The sequence below is a fragment of the Sinocyclocheilus rhinocerous genome, unplaced genomic scaffold (genome assembly GCF_001515625.1).
Source record: "Sinocyclocheilus rhinocerous isolate Xijiao unplaced genomic scaffold, SAMN03320098_v1.1 scaffold437, whole genome shotgun sequence".
In the NCBI taxonomy this organism is placed as follows: domain Eukaryota; kingdom Metazoa; phylum Chordata; class Actinopteri; order Cypriniformes; family Cyprinidae; genus Sinocyclocheilus; species Sinocyclocheilus rhinocerous.
This window is the reverse complement of record NW_015633198.1, coordinates 157,849-167,533: the sequence shown is the minus strand read 5'-3', so window position 1 is coordinate 167,533 and position 9,685 is coordinate 157,849. Positions and strand designations below refer to the sequence as shown.

Sequence of the window (9,685 nt, the reverse complement as noted above, 5' to 3'; positions counted from 1 at the left end):
TAAATATTTTTACTAGGCTATTTAAAATATAACTTTTTTATTTGAATATATTTTAAAATGTAATTTATTGTGATTTCAAAGCTAAATTTTTAGCATCATTACTCCAGTCACACGATCCTTTGCTGCTCAAAATAACATTTATTATTATTATGATGTTGAAAACAGCTGAGTAGAAATTGTGATAAGTGGCATATTCAGACAAAGAAACACAAACAACAGAACAACAGACTGCAGAATGGAGTTATTAGAGATTAAAGATGTCTACGAAGTATATGTTTGAATATAAAACATTCAGTATTAATGTCTGTATAGCTGATGTGAGCGAGCTGTTAAGCAAATCACGCTGAGTGGATTGTGCGCGCGGCGGCGCAGATGCGCGAGCTTGTCGAGTGAATATACCTTTCTCACAGACATCACTGGAAAGTTTGTAGTTCGGTCGGATATGTCAAAAACAAGTAAGAAATGGATCGTACTCACCCACCATGGTTCCCGCGCAGGAGCCCTGTTCAAGAAGCGACCAGAGGAAGCCTCTAGTTCAGACCATCAGTAAGGTGGTCACTATGAAGCCAAAGAACCAACCAAACATATAGGTCTTGCACACTTACCACCTATGTGGATTGCGGGGGAGGAGCGCGAGCCGCGACACTAGCCTTCTGTGCCCATCTCTGATCCTCAGACCAAGATGGGCCAGGACCCCTGTGTTGTTTGGACTCAGCAGATGACCTCGCGACGTCATTTTCTTGGCCCGCTTCCACGGCAAGTCAAGCATCGCCGTGGCGCGATCCATAACTTCCAAAACTAATCATACACAGGGCAGGAGGATTGGGAGGGCTCAGCCTCAGCTTCTTTGCCCTCCTCAGACATCTCCTGCTCTTCCTGGGTCAAACTCAGCAGAGCACTGGCCCCTGGATCAGACGATGTTAAATGAAATAACATCATCCTTCAGTGGCTCACTCTCGTACACAGCCGACAAGCGCGAGGGGGAAAGCCCCTCTTTAAACTCATCGGCAAGATCCACCTGCAATGAAAAGAGAGACAAACGAGAGCGGAGCTTTTTCATTGAAAACCGCTCGCAATGAAGGCAGATTGCCCCCTCGAGGACATTGCGCGCGTGCTCCTCGCCCAAACAAAAAACGCGGAGATCGTGTGTGTCATTAGATGTCAAATAATGACGATACAGATGCACACATCCTCTAAATGCCTTGCTAGTGCTCGCCATAATGAAGGAATAAAGATCGGACCGGTAGTGACGTCATGGTTGTCGCCGGCCAACGTGTTGTTGGTGTTTTTTGAATGTATGCTTCAGACACGGGTCATGACGAGGCGTTCCCCATAGCGACCCCTAGAGGACGCAGTTCATTTGTTCAAAAACACAAATTTATTCAGGAACGAAAAACCAAATGTTTGCTCGGGGCTTTGTATGGAGCCATTTTCATAGATTTTCACTATTTTCACCATTCACTCCCACCCCCTATTGCTAGTATTGTGTCCATAATGCAAAACATATCACAGTACAAAAACATGTTCAAAAAGCAATCACTTTCCCAGTGTAAAACCACTTTGTATTCAGCCCACAGTCTGGCTATGAAGACACACAGACCAGGGATGGGCAGTATTTCAGATACATCTATTTAAAATACGTATTTGAAATACAAAATACTATTTTGTATTTTGTATTTGAAAGCCTTCGGCAATAATCAAATGTAATTTGTATTTCAATACATTTAAGATTAGTATTTTTGTATTTTCAAAATACATAAAATACTTTGTGCCAGTCAACCTCTTTATCAGGGTGCTGATTTAGTTCAGACACCCCCCCTCCCCCAACCCCAACATTCATCACGTGAGCTGCAGCTGTACAACTCCATTCAGCATTGGGTGAGTGACTTTTCTGGAATAAGATAAGGTGAGGATGTCGTGGTCAATTGTACATGTTGATTAAATTTAAAATAGTGCATCATTCAGATTTGTCGTCAGTTAACATGAAAGAATAAAAGAGCACTGACAAGGGGAAAAATAGCGTTAGCCAATCAGTTTTAATAGCTAATCTTTTTTTTTTTTAGAGATAGATCAAATAGGCCAATTGATGGAAGGTTTGTGAAGAAATTTCATGCTCCCTTCTAAAAGTATTTTTTTGTATTTTTAAAATAAAAAAATACAGTAGTTCTAAAAACTGCATTTTGTATTTACTTGCATTATCTTTGCGTAATATTAAAATTGGTTTGATGATCTGAATCTTTTAAGTGTGACAAATATGCAAAAAATTAAAAAAACAGGAAGGGGGCAAAAACCTTTTCACGGCACTGTATCTTTGCCCATCCCTGACACAGACAAGTGCTACTCCTCCACAAGAATGCATGTAAACAAACCAGGCTTACCTGTATTTAGGTGAACTAATGCACGATACAGGCAAAGATGACTTTAGTCTGAAGAAATTAGAATGCTTTCACTTTCCTCAAGTGAATCTTACAGAGAACCTTTCAAAGACCTTCTTTTTTTTTAACAGAGCTAAATTAAACTAGGCATGAAATAAAGGCCGCCAAATTGTGTTTCCTAATAAGATTCTGCCGTTAAACTTATTCCCTTATGGAACAGAAAACAATCTCTGCCACATAAATACGACTACTGTATTAGAAATGCAGAAACCCAGAGGAATTTGAGGAATTATTGATTTACAGTCATTGGAACACAAGGCGGGCCACAGAAAATGCCAGACATGATTTTAGGGACAAGGGAGGTTAAGATAAGGACACATAAATCATACATTTTTTACATTCAATTACAGTTTGTAAAAAGATGGCACTGTGTACAGCATCATGATAAATATCACACCGACTTGATGGAAATAAATGGATATTTGTATTTTACTTAATTAATTTTTATGCAAGAGCAATTGTCCCATGCCAGACAAACAAAGAGAGATCTGACACCTGTAAATGAAGTCCTTTATACGCAGTTTAGGCCTACCTAATGTAAATAATGAAAGTATTTATTGTGTTAACTCGATTGGAGAATCACACACTTGATTTAAGATCTTGCTGAGTTTTCAGTCACACTTTATTTTAAGGTCCAATTCTCGCTATTCACAAACCATTAACTATGACCTTTGCCTCAATAAACTCCTAATTTGCTGCTTATTAATATTTAGTAAGGTAAATATTAAGTTTAGCTATTGGGTAGGATTAGGGATGTAGAATATGGTCATGCAGAATATGTGCTTTATAATCACTAATAAACAGCTAATATGTTATTAATAGGCATGCTAACAAGCAACTAGTTAGTGAGAATTGGTCCCTATACTAAAGTGTTACCAAGTTTTCCTCTCAGATGAGAGCAAGAGTGAAGAAAATGGTGAAGTTGTGCAGGAAGCCCTTATTTGGAGATGGTTTTAATGCAAATTACTTGTGGACAAATCGTAATGCATTACCAATAGAATGAAGGTAAGAATAATGTTTACTTGCATATAACTGTACTTTTAATAAATAGTATAGACTGTAGTCCACACAGTACACTATAGTACACTACATGTTTGTTGCATTCATATCCAATCATGTGTAGGTTCAAGGAGGAGATGTTAAAAATGTGTTACTACATCCTCCATACTGCCAAGTGTTGGACATGTTGTGTGTGCAATGCAGTGTGCTCTGGTGCACATTTTGGCCATTTTATTTGGGTATTCCATCCATACAGAAAATCTGCACACTGTACACACACTGCGAGTAGTATGGGAGCATGCTATTCCACACATACCCTGGATATGCTACTATTGGAATTTGATAGCAACCACAAATGCTGTAATTACTATGTGGGCAACCTCGAGGAGAGATTTGGGAATGGCTAAGCTGCTTTGACTGACATGAAAACTTTGTTGTGACACATTCATGAAAAATTCTTAATGACACAAGAAGGTTGATGAAAGAGAAGACAGCAGAAGACCCAATTTCAAACAAGGTTATCTTATTATATTATTGTTACCTTATAGACTCAAGAATACATCCATTCCAGACACGAAAGATGCTCTGATTTGAATTTACAACATTTATTTTACCATGACTACGATATTTAGTCATAATTTTCGTTGACGAAAGCAACACTATTTCTAATGTTACTTTTCAGCTTTATTTTTTTCTTATAAATGGCCCACAACCTATTTATGAATAACCATACCATATAATCAACTAAGAAACCTACACTCAATAAAGACGGACTCTCTTTTAATATCAGACAGATGTTTACACAGTTGGAAAAACCTACTGACAGTCTTGCAAAAGATTATTAAGATGATTATATTGTCTCTAATCACAAAATGTACTGTCAGGGCCGTGATGATGTGTAATCTCACTGCTGTTTTCATATTTATTCATGGAATGTTGGGATTTCCAAACTTTTTGTCAGCCAAACCACTTCAACATAAAATATTGAATTGAAATACCCCTGAGGAAGTTAATATTTTAATAATTGAACAAGACATTTGCATATTCAGAGTTCTCTGATGTCAGTTAATGGTCACATTTACATGCAGGTAAAAATAAAAAATATATATTTTTAGCATTCAAGTGTTTTATTTAAAAATCATTTATTTTTATTTTACATTTTTGCAATTTAATTAATTAGTAGCTTTTTATCAATTCAATCAAACCCACTGCAGTTCTTACATTAAGCCCAGTTTGGCACTCCCTGATGTAATCTAATCTTTAATGCATTTCATGATGTTGATATCAAAGAATGAAATATATTTTATTTCTCTACTTTTGTATATCAGTGTGGTACATTTAAACAAGTTAGGTAAAAATGTAATCTAAAAAGAAGTCACCTAAAAAGAGTAACCTAAATTATGTTACTAAACTATGACTACAATTTGTAAGGAATCTACCCAGCCCTGCATACTTCACAATATTAAATATTAATTGCGCCCTCATATTGTGAACACTGGTCTGTTTTCCACTATTTTATTATCACGGCTCATTTCATTAAGGCATTTTTATACAAGTTAGAATCTATTAAAAGTACCTATTGAAACTGAACCCCCTCGGGCCCTTCATAGACTGACAGGCGCTCTGGGACCGGGAAAGCAGGGACACCCTACAACGCTTTTAAGGGGGTTTTATATTCCTGAAGTTAGTACAGGCCACTGATGCACAACAATCATCTTCCAGAACCTTTAAAGATCCTCGCATTCCCTTTTCCAATGCAATTAAATCTACAAAAGGTTGCAGTTAAATGGTAAATTGACATGAAATGCACTTCATTACAAAGACTTCAGTGTCGTCTCGCCGACTGCAGTTTTGCCCAGGCTTTTAAATGGATTCACACAGCTGACCTGAAATAACCCTCCAGCTGCAGAGATATTCTCATCTACGGAGAGTCAAGAGGAACACTAATAGTCTCCATATTTCAACATCCCCTTTCCTTTCGCTTGCCTGTTAAAAACCTTTATTCTAAATCTTGCATATCACTTATTCAGTTACACACAGAAAAGTGCATCGCCTGTCCTGACACACACCTTACTGAATGATTGCATTCATAACAGTGGAGTTGGCTATTTCTTACGTTCAGAATGGACTACTAGAATAATGCTTTCTGCATGCTGTCCAGTACATACTGTACGTTTTATGCATAACGCACACTTTTTATGCATTTAATATAGGGCTGCACGATAAATCGAAATGGAATCGAGATCACGATTCGATGATTTCTTCGATTTCATAATCGCGCAATAAAATCGTCTGCGATTATTTTGCGTAACTTGTCAGTGAACTACGGCTATGTGTACTAAATGCTGCTCCATCTGAAAGCACGTGATGATGATTTCCTGCTGATTACAGAACCGGCATTACTAACAAAATGCACATGACAATCGCATTCGATTAATCGTGCAGCCCTAATTTAATAGTGTTTTGAAACAGTGTGCTATACGCAATGACAAGCATTTCAATCTGTAAGTAAACTGTAGTCACAAACTCTATATGTTGCATTTTTAATTCAGCAAACACTTTCATTTTAATGGGCACAATACAATTTAAAATATAGTACATACAGTTTACAGTTACATGCATACAGTTTACAGTTCACAGATACAGTTTTACTCCATGCAGCCTGCTGTTGTTGCATACTGCATATTTGACAAAATGCAGTAGGACATCTGGATATTCCATGTATAACAGTACACATAATGCATTCTACAGAAATAAGCACAGTATATTAGTATTCCATTGCACGCAAACAAAGTAAATAATTACAGATTTCACAGATAATTGGCCTTCCCCTGTATATGCACAAACAAACGCAACAATTTTGTTTTAGTAATCACACCATGCAGCCAGATTAAAAGGCAAATGTTGCATTTTTGGCAGTGTTTGGCTAATATAATCATGTCCTGGTAAATAATGATGACATTTCTTCAAAAATATGTTGAAATTATGCAGTTTCTGTAAGTGGGTCAAACCGTTGGGCTCTGCCCCTGAGCCAGTCAAATAACACCGGCCAACTCTAACACATTTAAGAGCAAAAAACGGTCAGATGTCATAAAACTTTATTATAACGTCTGACTAAAGTTTGCAAAAGGGTACACGCATGCACGAATGCATGATCGTATGCGTGAAACCATAACTTTAGCAGCAACGACAACAACAACAACAACAACAGTGCACTGAGCACTACATGAAGGATATTGTTTTAATGACATTACAGAAAACATTCATATGAATGTCAACAAGGAATCTTTTTGCTTCGGGATAAATGCAGGCTAAGGTGATGTTTTTGAATGCCTTCACGACTCTTAATGGTTTTGCAGAACGACTCTAAAAGTACAGAAACCCACATCCGCTTGAAAACACAAGTGAAACATTAAATAAGCGCTATGACGATCCATGGCAGCTATCGGAGCGATACCGACTTGCACTTGGCTCTCGACGGATACATTTTACAGCAAAGCAGTGCCGTTTTACTTCACACAGACGTCAAACACAGGAAATAATGACTCACCTCGAAGCTGCAGCACAGTCTGTGTGTATGTCCTTTATTAGATATCCCTGTAATACCAGCGTTTGCTCCTGTGCTTGGACAGACGTGGCCTGAAATGACCCAGCAGAGCAGATCAACGCCAACATGGACCCGAGACTCGCAGAGAAAAGTGCAGCTCTCTCCTCTGATCGCTGTGGGGAATCAGAGAGCACTTGACGTCTGGCCAAAGAGGTTTTAACCCTTTACAGTGGCCCAGAATCTATAAATGCACACTTCAAATGAATAAATGCCATTGCTTTAGATATAATAGGGTGGATCTCACGAAAACGAAACATTTCTAGTCATATTTCACGCAAAATAAAGAGATAAGAATCTATAAAATATGTATTTATTTATTTTTTTGTGCACTGTGACTTTTATTTTATTGCCACAGTGCCCTCAATCCTCATTACAGTAATGTGAAAAAAATAATGTATCATTGCATGGGTATTTTTACATCATGGTAGTGTTTGATGCACTCTAATTTATGCTGATTTACTATAAGAATAATGAGAGGATTATAATGAAATGTGCTTAATGTCATATCTGGACGTGGGTGTGAAACAGGGTGGTGTGGTCAAGTTGTTACAGATGTGAAAGCCCATAAAAGCTGACTGATGATGAGCTATAGTATTGATCCATGAACTATCAACAAGATAAAGACCGTGAAACACTAAACCTGAACTCAATTTAAGTGTTCTCACTGTAAGTTACTTGCTGTCTGGATAATGTAAAGTATATTCAGCTGGTCCTTATTTCAGAATAAAATCCTTTAGTGTGATACATGACCTGGGTTTATTCTGTAATAACGGCCGTCTGACTGTACATTATCCGTTACATACAGTACAGTACAGCAGCTGCTTTACACTACAGCCCAGTGGCTATTCAGAATGAAATAGTACTCCATGAATTCTGTACAATAATATATGTAATGTACAAATGAATTCAAATATTGAAATAATGTAAGCGAAGATTTTCTTGCTACCACTGATGCACTGGATGCTCTATGGAATGTATTCAAAACAGGTTGTGTTCATGTCAGCTCAAATTGTCATTGCACTAAAATTTGTAAGACATTCATCTCTATTGTCTCTCTAACATTTGAGTGGTTTCTCATCTCTATTGTCTCTCTAACATTTGAGTGGTTTCTCATCTCTATTGTCTCTCTAACATTTCACTCAAATTGAAAAACAAATGTAAAGTATATGTAACAAAAAAACTGCTTTGCAAAAAGATTTTTGGACCTAATTGTCTTATATCCATTTTATTTTGTCTGTGCCATAATTCTCACAATATGTCATAAAATGTTGTAAAAGTTTTTTTGTTAGTTTTTTTTTTTTAATGCATGCCATTTTTTAATGCTTACTGTGTATTTTATTTGTTTTCTTTTTTATTCACAATTTGAGTAAACATACTAAAGACAAAAATTAACTCTTCATGATCTGTTTCAAATGTTCTTCTTACATATATAGCAAGTATGGCCTAGATACAAAGACTATTTCTCCACGACAACGAATTTTAAGGAATAGGCTGTCCATCTGTAAATATACAGTATAAGAAGTATGTTTTTATTAAAGTGATTGACTGCCACAGAACACATTATGACAGCATTCCACGTTCACATAGGAGACCTAAAGAAGAGATTAAACCAAAGCTTTTCTCAGAGCAGCTGGTTACGAGGCCTTTGAACCTTGGACCTGATTAAGGTTTATAAACTCAATTGTCACATTATATCGCAACAAAAATCTAACTTGGCGCTTTCCACCAAAATGGTACACTCGGATGTCCTCTCATAAGCACAAATTCTTTGTTTTTGCTGTTGTTTTTAAACAAACACTTTTGTGACATAAAATTAGTTAACTGTTAACAGATAATTTAACTAACTAATGAATGTTAAATTTACTCTGAAACTCGACTCATTCTGGCAGATTTGAATGTAATGGTTTTTCACACAACTTTGCATCTGCATAATTGTCAGCAGATCATTTTTATTTTGCCTGAATGCTACAAGATGTGAAAAACCGTACCTCTACAGTTCAAGCAGATCTTTTGGCAGGACATTTGTTTGGTATGTCTTCACTTTGATATGTTTGATTTGGTGGAGCTCCAAGTATGTCACAGTGTGTTAACAGTTGAATTAATTTGCGCAATAGCAAAGAAAGGGGATACTACACATATTTTGTTAAGAAAACTTTTGTTTCAATGGGCGTTACAACATGAAGAGAAGATGTACACTTCCAGTCAACGGAACTACTTTCACCAACATAAACATATCTATACAAAATTAAAAATTAATATAAATATGTCATAACAACAATGACATGAAACATGCTTTTTATTAAATTATCCTACTAGTTTGAACTTGTGAAGTTATGAAGATGGTTGAGAATATATCCAGAGTGACTAGAGATCACTATGAAATCAGGTCACTAAATAATTGCCATGGTCCCTGTTTCATACACTCTAAAAAATGCTGGGTTAAATAGAACCCAGTGCTGGGTAAAATAGGGACAAACCCAGCAATCGGGTTGTTTTGACCCAGCGGTTGGGTTACTACCCAGAAGGTTGGGTTAAACATTTAACCCAACCGCTGGGTCAAAACAACCCAATTGCTGGGTTTGTCCATATTTTACCCAGCACTGGGTTGTATTTAACCCAGCATTTTTTAGAGTGTAGTCTTGAA

The 9,685-nt window shown here is 36.9% G+C and overlaps 1 protein-coding gene across 2 annotated transcripts in view; it reads right to left on the bottom strand.

Annotated features, from left to right (window-relative positions):
• The window catches only part of LOC107743925 (thyroid hormone receptor beta-like), a 120,381-nt gene extending 113,206 nt beyond the window's left edge, over window positions 1-7,175 (bottom strand). Inside the window, exon 1 of one of the 2 annotated variants that reach the window (XM_016557379.1) lies at window positions 6,985-7,175. The gene's annotated coding sequence lies outside the window, so the exon portion shown is untranslated. The remainder of the gene's footprint in view (window positions 1-6,984) is intronic. The other variant, XM_016557378.1, reaches the window with a different exon arrangement.
• Window positions 7,176-9,685: the final 2,510 nt, after the last annotated feature.